This window comes from Elephantulus edwardii, unplaced genomic scaffold (genome assembly GCF_000299155.1).
Source record: "Elephantulus edwardii isolate Elephantulus edwardi_28Jun2011 unplaced genomic scaffold, EleEdw1.0 scaffold00006, whole genome shotgun sequence".
NCBI classification, from domain to species: Eukaryota; Metazoa; Chordata; class Mammalia; order Macroscelidea; family Macroscelididae; genus Elephantulus; species Elephantulus edwardii.
In genome coordinates, this window is record NW_006399756.1 from 30,262,903 (window position 1) to 30,276,156 (window position 13,254).

The window sequence follows — 13,254 nt, forward strand, 5'->3', positions numbered from 1 at the left end:
TCTCATTTCTCTCTGTTATAACAGCCATCTGTACAAACCTCTACAGTAGAAATAGTAATAATAGCTAAAATCAACTGAATGCCTGTTATGATTCCAGGCATTGTGCTTAACATATATACACGGATTCAATTTTTACAATAACAGCGACTAACATTCGTAAGTGTTTTCTATACATCAGGCACTCATCTTAAGAATTTTACATAGATTAAGGCATCTCCTTTTTTCCATAAGAACTTAAGCAAGAAGCCTCTGGTATTATCTCCATTTTGTAGGTAAAGAAATAGAAGGTCACAGAAGTTTCCAAAGATTACAGAGCTAATATGTTATAGACGAGGCAGAACTAAACCTAGATAATATGTCTCCGGCAGTTGAGTTCATAAGCAGTGAAAACCAAGTCCTAGAAAGATTAAGTACCACACCCAAAATGACTTACATCTAGTAAGACTCAACGTTTAGAATCTTTGCAGCTTTTTAAAAATTTTTTTTCCCTTCACTCTCTCTCATGGCTATTGAGTCAGAATTGACTCATAACTGACCCACCATTAGGTTTCTGAGGCTGTATATTGCACAGGAGGATACTGCCCATCTTTCTCCCATGGAGCGGCTGGTGTATTTGAACCTCTAGAGAGATACAGTCTTTACATGAGCAGCACCACTTCCTATTGGACTAGGCCACCACTGCTTCCTCTTCTCCACTAGGCTATGAATATCCTGAAGGTATATTGTTGTTCTTAGGCACCATCAAGCTGACTGAAGGTAAGTAGGTAATTAAAAATATTGGTTGATTTATTTGGTTTCATTCTAAAAGCAAAGACTTCTAAATCCCCAACTTCTCTTGTACATTTTATCTTTTAAAAGGAAAAGAAGAAACAAAAGAAATTGCTGCTCTGGGTTCAGAGTTGCCACATTCTGCAAAAAGAAAAGATCGTCAAATTTTCTTTTAGAAATAAAAAAAAATAATGTGCAGAAGGGCTAGGTAATTGTCTCTCATGTTACATAGCCTGGGTTGGAAACCAAGGTATCTGGGAAGAAAACACACATGTCTAGAACTGACAGCAGCATTGGGTAAAAACCCGACTGAGGGAAGAAAATGGAAATGTTCTGAGGGGAAGGACAGGCATGTGATCCCATGGCAAGCAAATCCAGAAGGGGATAGATTTCCGAAAGGACAGGATACTCTAAAACAAAACTGCTTTTCCAAGCTCAAGCAGTCACCCTGACAAAGTAAAAGGAGTGAGGGAGGGTTGGAAAGCGAAGGGCATTTAAGGGAAGTCATTGTTGTTGCAATAAGCTCTAAAATATGATGAGCATAGATTTTAAAAGGACATGTACACTGAGCAGTGGAAGATTATGCAGCCATTAAAAAATCATGTTTTTGAAGAATATTTAATGATATGTGAAAATGGTCCTGACACAATATTAAGTGAAAATAGCATGATACGAAGCAATATATACAGTATCATTCCAATTTTAATTAAAATTATATATATATAATTGTAGATGCACAGGCATAGGACAAAAACCTGGAAAGAATATACAAATACCTATAGTAGTTATATTTTAATAATGAGTGATCTTTTTAAAAAAATCTACTGCTTCTTCCAAGTTTGTTGCAATGAGCACGAATTACACTTATCGACACACAACAGATGGAAGGGGGAGACCATAACTAAGGCTGGACATGAGAGTAGCATGAGCCTGTCAGGAAGACAAAAGCTAAGGACAAGCTGAAACCACAAAAAAGCTTGGCAGCTATATTTGGAGGAAGGAGAGGGCGGGGCAAAGCAGTCTGAGATTCAGTGCTTAGAAAGAAGGTGTGGTACTAAGAGAGATGGTAAAAATTTCTCACTCCTCACCTTGCATCTGGCTCCTTGACTAAAATCACCTTCTTTCACAATGGGAACAGCATAGCAGGAACTAGCAAGAGGGCTTGGAACCAGGTCAGGGCTCGGTGGATGGGGGTGGGTATCAACTTAAACTGGATTTTAATGGTGTGTGCAGGACAGGTAACACCTAGCCACTGCGGAGACCTTTACTAAGGTCAGAAGACTCAGACATCAAGATCCTAGGGGGGAAAGCAGGTAAGTCCTAACATCACTATTGATAATCTGTAAAGAGTCACAAAGAAAAGTGAGGCAATGACAAGTCTAAAGTCATCCTGGTTTATAGAAAAAAGGAAACAGATAAGCTTATGCAAACAGCCCTCTAATAAATTCAATATGGAGCTCTGGAAATCCTTCAGAAGAAAATATTATACAGTTAATTTGTGGGCACTAGGAAAGAAAATGGTCATACCCTGGAGCCTGCATACAGCCACCAAGAAGAAGCTGTGGCCCATTAACTCGATATCAATGCTTAGAACAAATGCCTCCCCCAAGAAGACTTCCCTAATTGCCCTGGTTAGAAGCAATTGCTGCGTTATTACTTATTTTTCACATTTATCATAGTACTTCATACCTTGATCAAAGAACATAACACATTCTGCTGAAATAAGGATTGATTAACGGTGTATACATCTGGCATCCACTAGTTTCCTGAGGTCAAGGAATATGTTCTAGTTGCCTTTGTAGATTAGTCCATACCGCATATATACACACATATATGGACATGTATACTTATCTATATATATTTTTGTTGTTATGTGCCATCGAGTCGCTTGCGACTCATAGCAACCCTATGTACTACAGCCGTGAAACCTGCTCTACCCTGTGCCAACATTACTGTCTCTGACACACTTACCCTCATTACCCCAGTCACTGTATCAACCCATCTCAATGATGGTCTATGTGTATACATACATAAATATACGTATAGCTCTATGTTTACATATACCTATCTGGTATAAATTGTGCTTCCAATCCAAAAACAAGTTCTAATCTACCAGCTGCTCCATGAGAGAAAGATAGGCAATCTCCTTCTGTGTCAATGTACAGCCTCTGAAAATCCACTGGAGGGTCAGCCGTGCGTCAGGTCCAACTTGAGGGCACGCAGCGACAGCATCTATAAACACTATCGAGAAAATGCTATGGATGTAGTGAATGTTAACCTTTAGCAGAGAGTTTCCTTCCTAGTTTTATGTGTGAACAAAAATAAAGAGAACTGAAATGGCTGCTAGCTGCTGAGTTCACTACTACCTAAAATATTCCTTTATCACAGCCTGGAGCTCTCCAGTGGTTGACTATGTGGCTTTCCTTTAACTTATCTGTTCAGCTCTTTAAGATGTGAATTGGGTAGAGACATAGAGGACATCCTCATGATCTTAATAGGATGGAATTATGAGCCCAAACCAGCCAGCCAGAATTCAACACGGATAAGTGGAGTGCCCTATGTTTAGGTTAAAAAAAAATCAATGACAGAAGTGCAGAACGGGGTAGACCTGGCTTGATAGCAATTGATGTGAAAAAGATCTCGAGGTTTTAGTTGACCACGAACTCAATATAAGCTTGAGTCTGACACGGCTGCTAAAAAAATCGAATGCAATCTTGGGCTACATTATGGATGTAGAGTCTCCAGATGGAAAGTGGCAATGGTTCCACTGTACGTGGCGTTGGCTAGACTGTCTCCAGAGGTTATTTAAGCGTGTTCACTTAAGAGGGTCTTTAATGCTCAAGAATGTCTCTAGAGATGGGCAGCCAAGATGGTAGGGATCTCCGTTCAGGACAGGGATCCCAGAAGGTAAGAAACTAAATTTTGGATAGTGTTTTTGCCAGGTGCCCAATAAAGATTGTGGACTGGATGGAGGAGAGGAAAAGGGAGAAAAGAAGGGACACTGAGTGTTATACATCACCTATAAAGCAGAGAGGGCATTTGAGATTCAGAGAGATTATACAAATGGCCAGAGGTTTTCGGTGGTACACATGGTTAACATGATTGGCTGCGAGCCAAAAGGAGAAGTTTGAATGGACCAAGAGGTGCCTAAGAATAAAGCCTGGGTGCTCTATTTCCCCAACATAAGCCACTGAAAACTCTATAGAATAAAGTTCTACTTGGACACCCAGGAAGTCATCGTGAACTGGAGTTGACCTGATGGCAACTTCGGGCTGAAAGTCTTACTGCAAGTAAGAAGCTCACATCCACACAGGCTGCAAATTCTATGCCCTTTCTTGGACAGCAAATATACTCAGGATGAATGCAGTATGGCTAACAATGACATCTGTCCGCCCATGGCCCAGTGTGCAGGCAATCTATGACTATGACAGCAAACAGGCCTACGGAAAGAGAGCACTCTACAGTGAGTGAGAAAGAAGGCTGACTGAATCTGAGACTGCCTTGTGACCATAGCTCAATGCTGTTCACTTCCAAGGTATCCCTAGAGACAGCCTCCCCAAACTGCGGCACTGCCAGCCTCAAGTCCCCTCTCCTCCTCCAGTCCTTCCTGTCTATTTATCTAGCAGACTCTCTTGAATTCCGACATAGTCACTTGGTTCAGCATTTCATTTCCAGCTAATTGCCTGCTGTGTGGTGGCCTTGACTGTTCCAGTAGACTGTCAGCTCCTTGAGTGCCGCATCCTGGTTATTTGTTCATCTCCTGCATCCCAAAACAACTGGCAGAGGGGCTCACACTAAAGTAAAGCTCCTCAGAGAGAAAAGTTATATGCTTTTTAAACACGTCACCAAAGTAGATGCCGCAGCATAGTCATCAGCTCTCAACTCTGATATGATTTACAGAATATCTGTCCACACAGAGGGATAGACCTGGGTATTACAATGGTTAAAAGTTTGGCTAAAATGATTAAAAGGTTGAGAGCCTGAGTCCACTAAGGGACACCTCAGCAGAAAGGCCTGGCAACTCGCTTCCAAAACATCAGCCAATGAAAACCCTATGGAGTCACCACAACAAGATAAAGGTAAACAATCCAGTTGAAAAATGGGCACAGGTTATGAACAGACACTTCACCAAAGAAGATATTCAAATGGCCAACAAGCACATGAAGAAATGCTCAAAATTCCTAGCTCTAAGAGAGATGCAAATCAAAACAACTATGACATATCATCTCACCCCAGTCAGAATAGCAAAATTTAACAGAACAAGAAGCAACAAATGCTGGCGAGGCTGTGGAGAAACTGGAATCCTTATTCACTGTTGGTGGAGGTGTAAAATGGTGCAACCTCTATGGAAGGCGGTATGGCGCTTTCTCAAAAAGTTGCAAATAGAGACACCATTTGACCCAGCAATTCCACTACTGGGAATATACCCCAAAGAGACCATAACTGACACCCAAGCAGATATATGTATACCCACGTTTATCATGGCTTTGTTCACAATAGCAAGGAGTTGGAAACAACATAAGTGCCCATCAACAAATGAATGGATAGAGAAGCTGTGGTATATTTACACAATTATGCTGCATTGAAAAACAAGGAACTCATGCAATATTATTAAAAATGGGTGATCCTGGAGGACATTATGCTGAGTGAAATATCTCAGTCACAAAAGGACAAATACCATTGTTATAAAACAGGACTGACATTGGGGTTGAGAGGAGACTGAAAAAGATGGGATAAATAATGTATACTGCATTGAAAAAGATGAGTGAGAAAACGGTTTAAAAAGGATATGTGATTAGGTATTATTGTCATGACAGGAATGCAGAATGAAGGCTGCATAGTGGAGTGGACCTAGGGGGAGGGATTGTAAAATAATGAAAGACTTTCTCGTTTACTTTTCAAAGAGAAGAGTGTTCTAGGGGGGAGGGGCATGGAGAAAAGTGCAACAATGAAAGAATGGAAATCAATGTTTCTGTAAATTTTAATTAAAATTAATAATAATTTAAAAAGAGTCATTGAATTGGTAAAAAGAAAAGAAAACCCTATGGAGCATATTTCTACTCTAACACACATGGGGTGGCATGAGCTAGATGGACTTAATGGTGATCTGCAGAGAAGAACAAATTATGGGACAGACCTAGAGCTCCAAGGGCTTATATCGGCACAGTTACTTTCTCTGTGTTTAATAAGCTGTTGTTATTAGGTGCCATCAAGTATGACTCATAGCAACCCTATGAACAACAGACGTGAACCCTGTGTCCTGTCCTGTGCCGTCCTCATCATCTCAGGCACACTTGAGCCCATTGCTGCAGTCACCATGTCAATCCACCCCATTGACGGTCTTCCTCTCTCTCTGGCTGAACCTCCACCTTTCCAAGCATGATGTCCTTCAAGCAATTTTTTGGTTGTTTGTTTCTTTGTTTGTTTTTTTTTTTGTTAAGTGTCCTCCCTCAAGTTGGGAATGATTCACAGTGACCATAAGAATGGCAAACCTGAACCCTGTCGATCCTGTGCCATCCTCATCATCTCTCATATCCTTAATTAGCTCCCTCAAAAAGAGAGAGTGAATGAGAACTAAGGGTTACCTGTGGAAAAGAAATGCGTAGGCACCTATGATCGGTGCATGTGCCAGCCCAAGGGTGTGTGACCACGGGTGTAGGGGAGAAGTAGGAAACCAGCAGGTACAGATGGTGAAGAGTGGCGGGGAAGGTCAGATACAACAGAAAAGAGGGGAGAGCATTAGATGGGTTTAGGTGTGTTCCCTGGGAGCTCCAGTACGCCTTCCTGCTGGCCTGATGGCAGCAAACAAGACTCCAAGCTCAAAGGCCCACTTGCCAATTGGCTTAAGGAGGAGAGCTCAAACAGTTTCTCGCTGCCTGAGACAGTTACCCTCCTTTTTAGACCCCTCCCAGAGGGCCCTTGTGGTAGGGAGGGTGAAGTCTCTACCCAAGTGCTGTCTCCAGTGGACCAGGCCGGACCCAGAAGCAGATAAAAGCTTCTCTAGAGCCAGGATGGAAGGGGGCTTTGTTAGCTCAAAGGACACAAGCAAGGCGAAAAATTACATACCAGGCCGCCCTAAGTATGCTTGTTTAGAGAAACTGCTTGCATTTATGAAGTCTTTGGTGCGGAAAGCAGGGTTGCAAATGACTGCATCAGAGCGACAGTAAAGGCCATTAATTTCCTGTTATGTTTTCCTGTGTTGGGGGCTTTATTAATTTAATTTTACACTGTCGAACAACAGCGAGAGCTGACACTGCCACACCACCACAGCTAGGGTTTTCTTTTTTGTGTGTGTAGCAAGGCTTTGCCTGACATGCAAATCAACGCTATTACCAGAACCAATAAAGATGTGTGGATGGAAGACGGAGGGCTGAGGAGGGGGAGGGGAGGGAAGGAGAGAGGAAGGGAAGGAGTGAGAAGGGGGAGAAAGGGCGAAAGTCATCCTTGGCCAGTTGCTGTGTCCCTATCATACATCTCCTGGCAGCCCAGCCTGTCCTCGACAATGGGAAATTCTGCCACTCCTTCAATTTCTTTCCCACCCTCATGTTCCCTGGATTCTCTGCCTCTCAATGACTCTGTCTCTGGTGTTCTCCTCTGTCCACATTAAATAGACCAAACTTTCATAGGAGCATAAAATGCCCAGGAAAAATGAGAGAATGACTTCTCCCCACAACTGTCCCCACCCAATATAAGCTGTTAAGAACCAGAAACCAGAAAACTGATGGGCCCATCCGCAGGCCAGAGCCTTGACCTTCACAGCACTTCTGCTTTCCAGGTATCTTTCTCATCCACATTACCTTGTCTTCTAAAGACACCTGGCCTGATTCCATATTATTAGGGCACAAGCCCCACCCTCCCTTCCCCACATGAACCCATAAACTCGTGCACATGAAATAGGCCTGTTGTTGTTGGGATGTGCCATTGAGTCGCCTGAGATTCATAGTGACTCTGTGTACATTAGCTTTGAACCCTGCCCTATCCTGAGCCAATCTCATCATCTCCAACAGACCTAATCCATTTCTCCAGTCACTGAGTCACTCCATCTCATCCTGGGTCTTCCTCTCCTATACTGTCCCTCTACCTTTCTAAGCCTGGTGTCCCTTTCCAAGGATTGATCCCTCCTGGCCACGTGCCCAAAGTATGTGAGACAGAGCTTCAAAATCTTAACCTCCAGGAAGTAGCTTGGTTTCAGACCTGTTTGTTCTCCTGGCAGTCCACGGTATGTTCAACACTCTTCTCCAAAGAAAGGCAGATACTCTAACCAGCTGTTAGGTCCCTCTGAGAGCTCCTTTGCCCTAAGCTTGTTGTTAAGGACCATGTAATTCAGAGCAACTCCATGGACAACAAAACAAAACACAACACAACACTGTCTGAAATTATGCCACCAGGTCAGTCCATCTCGTTGGGGGTCTTCCTAACCTTGTTTGTAAATCATTTGTGTTATTTCAATCCTCAGAAAAAAATGATCTCTAATTCTTTCTCCTTCAGAGAGTGAAGTACCCTCAGCTGCAAGGCACCGACTTGGCTTAGACCAAGATGCCAGGGAAAGAAGGATCCATCCCATCAGAAACAAGGTGGGTTCCTGGGAGACCCGAAGTTACCAGTCTGTATACTAGACTTTCTGCCCACAATGCCCTTCACCCATAGCAGTTCTCCCAGGTGGGGGGCACTAGTTAGCATTAGTCCATGCCATCTTTGGTCAAGCCTGCCATCCGTCCAGTTCACCCAGGTGTCCACACTGTCTGTGTGTCTGAGTGGGCTATAAAGCCAAAAGAAGGTGGACATGGCCAGCCAGGGAGGTGAGTGGGAGGGGAAATGCAGCTCCCGCAATCGCTCCAGTAGCCACAGCCTCCGTCTTGGGCTTTGAGGCCTACTGACTGGGGTCTGGATAAATCCAAGTGGGCCCGAGTGTGAGTGAGCTGTGTGTGTGCACGTGTGAGTGTGTGTCCCTCTGTCACTGGCGTGCTCGCACTCCGGCCTGCATGCTCTGCTTCAAGAGCTGTCTGGCAGGCCGAGAGGCTGTTGGATGGGATCCAGCTCTCCCTGGGAGGAGAGCATAAACTTCATAAACGGCATTTACTTTAATGCAGGTTCTTGCGGTCCTTTCCTCGGGCTTTTCTTCCCTCCCCTTGCCTGCTCTGTCACCATCACACTCTATCCCTGCTCTGTGTGCACCTGGACCTTACACAGATGCACACGCGCGCGCACACACACGGGCACGCACATACACTAACTCACTCACTCACAGAGAGGCTCCAGAAATCACTTCTGGAACAAATGAAGACTGAGGCAGGTAGAGAAATCCTTCCTTCGCATTTCTTCCCAAGCCTGGGGAAGCCTCAGCCCCCATTCTGGAAAGGACCCCCACGCAAGGCCCACACTCTTCTCTCCAGTAGAGATGAGCACAAAGGGCGCTTTGAACAGGCAGTGAGGGAGGGGATGCTAGCATTTCATGGGGATGGCCAAATTAGGAGCCACCTGGAGGCTGGGGCCACTGCACTAGAAAGGGGAGGGCGAGAAGGCGAGGCCTCCACGCAGGTTGAGGTTTGTGAGGCCTCCCTTGTCTAGTGCTGTCAAGGTCAGCAGGTTCAGGTTCACCGAAGGGTCAGGATGGTTTGAATTACTGGCTCTGCTGCAACTCGGCTCTGAGGCTCGTGATCCGTCTCCAGCCCCTGAGCTAGACCCAGCCCTCCCCCAGCCCTCCTTGCCTTTTCTCCCCCACGGTGCAGACTGGGAGGGTCCCACCGCGGCCCAAGGGAGATAGGTGTGCAGGGCGTGTTCCTGTACAGGTAGCAGGGGTAGGAGAGGGTGTCAACACCCGTTCCTCCAGCCCTCAGCACTCCTGGGTCTCCCTGGCCTACATTCTCACCAAACCCTCTTTCCAAGGGGTCCCTCAAACCAGCTGCCTGCCCGTCTCAGCTGTCTGTTGGCCCATAGAGGAGGAGGTGCCCCAGAAGACAGCAGAAAGCAGCAGGCCTGAGGGACAATCTCTGCCTGGCTCCTCCCTCCTGCGTCCAGAGCCTGTGATGGGGGAGAAGGGTAGAGCTGAGGCAGCGGATTTCTCGATTTCTCGCTAGGCGCCCTTGCCAGTGTGGGAAGGAGAGCGGTAGCTACCTGCAGGGCTGGAAGAGAGTTGCCAATTGGCTGGCTAGCAGTGGAGAGGGGGTGATGCATATTCTGAAGCAATAGGTGTGCATCCATCCCCCAGCACAGGTGTGCACAAATATGGGGGGAGGTCAGGAGCACTGGAGGGCCTTGGCTGAGAAAATTGCAATACCTATACTATACCCTAGTGGCAAGAAGCTGCACTGCAATCCTGAAGGTACATAGTTCAAAGCCACCAGCAGCTACACACAAGAAGGATGGGCAATCTCCTCTCCTGCGATTAAGAATCCACCAGAGGGTCAACTATGGGTCTATTCCAACTCGATGATACACACTAACAACAACATACTATACCCAAGGAGCACTGATGATGGTGTAGTGACTAACACGTCTGACTACTAACCAAAAGGTCAATGGTTCGAATCCACCAGCTGCTCCAGTGGAATAAGATAGGCAGCCTCCTCTCAGAAAGATTGACAGCCTTGACAATCTGATGGAGGGTCCTTAAGAGTTGGAATTGACTTAAGGGCAATGGGCTCATGCTACACTCACCCTGATTTCCAGTGGTAGAGGGACTCAGAGATATCTTGACATCACAGTTGTACATTATTTCTTGGCAAATTAGAGTCCACCTATCTAAATTTTCTTCGGGGCCCTTTTAAAAATAAATACTCTTTGTGTCACATTTCAATACTTCTCCAAACAACCAAATCAATTCTATCCACAATGACATAACCCAGCCGCGCAACTAAGATGGTTCATAATTTGGTAGCAGTTTGTCTGTGGGAGACAGGTAGGCAGCCTACTCTCGTGCGATTTATGGCCCCTGAAAACCCATGGGAGGGTCTGCTCTGAGTTGGTTCTGAGTCGACAGCACCCAACAACATGTTAGCTACACATTACCGTGGCTAAAGCCCAGGATTTCCCCATGGAAAAACACAAGTTCATGTATGCACAGTGCCCCAGGCAGAGTCCTGACATAATATACAGCTACCTTTGAACAAATGACACGGTCAGCATTCAACAGGCTCATGGCCAACATTACCCAGAAGTTTGGCTAAAGTATGCGATCCAACTAAGATAGAAAAATTTCTCTCTCAGGTACGAACAGTCTAATTTCCCAGCTTACTAGGAAGATATAATCATAATAATAATGTGTGTTCATAAGTGGCTTTCTTCCTTCATTTTAATAAAAGCTGGCCTTTGAACCTTAAACTTTTCTTGGACTGGAGTATACATTATTTAGTTTTTGAATACTAGTTTGAAAATAAATCTAGGTTGAGTTATGTTAACGTTGTTATACTCAGATGCTTTTTCGACAGATTACTCTCTTATGTAAACTTGGGTTCTAGACTTCCTTAGAACTTTCTGTGAGGGGCCTAGGTGGTACAGTGTGGGTGAAATTATGTCACGCCAGCAACATCCTAAAACAAAAAGCAAACCCATTGCTATCAAGCCAACTACAACTCATTGTCATGAGAGAAGACAGCAGAGAACTGTCCCCATCAGGTGTCCGAGGCTAAAAATTTCATTGTAGAAGCAGAGCCCTATATCTTCGTCCCAAAGAGAAGCCAGGGGGTTTGAATTTCTGACCATTATGGTAAACAGCCAAGTGCTTAACCACTCTGCCACCAGGGTTCCTCGTACCTACAGATGACCTCTCCTTAGAAACACAAGGTCTACTTGCTTGCTTTTGGCCAATATGTCTTCCATCAATGCTTATCAGGGGCTTGGAAGAAAACAAAAGCCAAATGTGGCATCACAGGGTGGACTCGGGTTCATGGTGACCGTGTGTGTCACAGAATACAACTTTTCCACTGGCCTACCTTGTGATCTTTATGGAAGCAGATTGCCAAGGCCTCTTTTTCACAGGGATGCTGGGTAAGTTCAAACAGCCAACTTTTAGGCTGGTAGAGGAACACAAACTGTGCTTTCAAGGGACCTGAAAGAGCCTGCGAGGAGTGTACGTGCAGAAAAAGGCTCCTTTATTCCCTGCCCTCAACCTGGATCCACAACTTCAGAACTCCAGGAGCACACTCCTGGGTGGGTGTTTTTCTAAGAAGAGACCCAGATGATTAGGTGTGGGTATTATGTGTAAACAGACATAAGTGTGCTCTGTGTAGGTAAGGACTGAGTACAGCTTTGTTTTGTTTACCCAATATGGTGCGACCTCACCGAGTCAGCCCCTTTTCCCAGCTCCTTCAGGCAGAGCCCTGCCCCATTAAGATGGAGCTCAACCAGACTTGTCCCAGCGCTTCCCATGCAGAGAGCTTAGCTTCTGACTCTGCCAGCCTCCTGTGTCGGGTCCCCAAGACCTCAGGGAACAGGTGAGGTGGGCCTATGGAACTCAACACTCGGTTCTGCCTCCGCCCATATAGGCCCAATCCATGCATTAAATTCTTAGCCAGCCTGGCAGGGAGCAGACATCCACAGACTTTCCCATCAGTCTCCTCTAAGATGGCAACTGCACCCCCAAAGACCCAGCACCCAGCTTGGTCACAGCACCCTCTTGCCTCTCTCTGGGGATTCTCCTGGCCCCCTTTTCTTGATCCCTGCACTCTTTCCACTGCCCTGTCTGAAAGAGAGCGAGGAGGAGAGGCTGGTGACCAGGGCATGCCTGGTTTACATTAATGAGCTGCACCGGCTGTAATCCAGCCACGAAGGCAGCCTACAAAAGGAGGCGATCGCGGGCGGCCAGGAGCAGAGCTGCTCAGGTAATTGGTTTATCTATCTGGAAGCAGGGGGAGCAATCTCAGCACAGACAGACTAGCAGTAAAGTCTCTTCCTTAAGGCTATTTCCTTTGTCTTTTCAATTGCTTGCACATCCATGTGAGAGAGGGAGAGAGTGTTAAAGAGAGAGGGAGAGGGAGAAATGTTAATTTGTGAATTAATGGCTTTTCTCAGCGGAATTGTAAATTCAAATGTCACCTCACACGGTGACACCACGGCTGGTCTGCTGAAGAAGCAATGATAAGATCCCCCACCTCCATCGGTGCCCCTCCCTCCCCAAAGATAGCTGTGGAGTGGAACATGCTACTTTTAATTTGCTATAACAACACAACAGAGGTATTCCGTAATGACTGCCTTCTCCCATCCTCCTCCTGGCTTCCTTGCCCCCCAGTCCACTAGGCTCCCCATTTCCTCCCTCCCCATCCCCTTGCTCCTCTCAAATACCACTTCACCTCACCCTGGCTGTCCCCTTACCCTACCCCAGCGAGGGCCAGATCACATGGGGTGGGGGGTGTGTGCCTTTGGAATTGACGATGCTGCAACCCTCTCGTCTCCTTCAATAATCAGGGAATTAATGACCCTGAAGTTAAAGTGAGGCTGATACTGAGGCCCTGCCCAGCGTTGGGAAAAAGCCTTCATTGTTTTCAAGCA

The 13,254-nt window shown here is 45.7% G+C and overlaps 1 protein-coding gene across 5 annotated transcripts in view; it reads right to left on the reverse strand.

The window, feature by feature from the left end:
• The window catches only part of PAX2 (paired box 2), a 95,186-nt gene that overhangs the window by 31,577 nt on the left and 50,355 nt on the right, over positions 1 to 13,254 (reverse strand). The gene's annotated exons all lie outside the window — the stretch shown is intronic.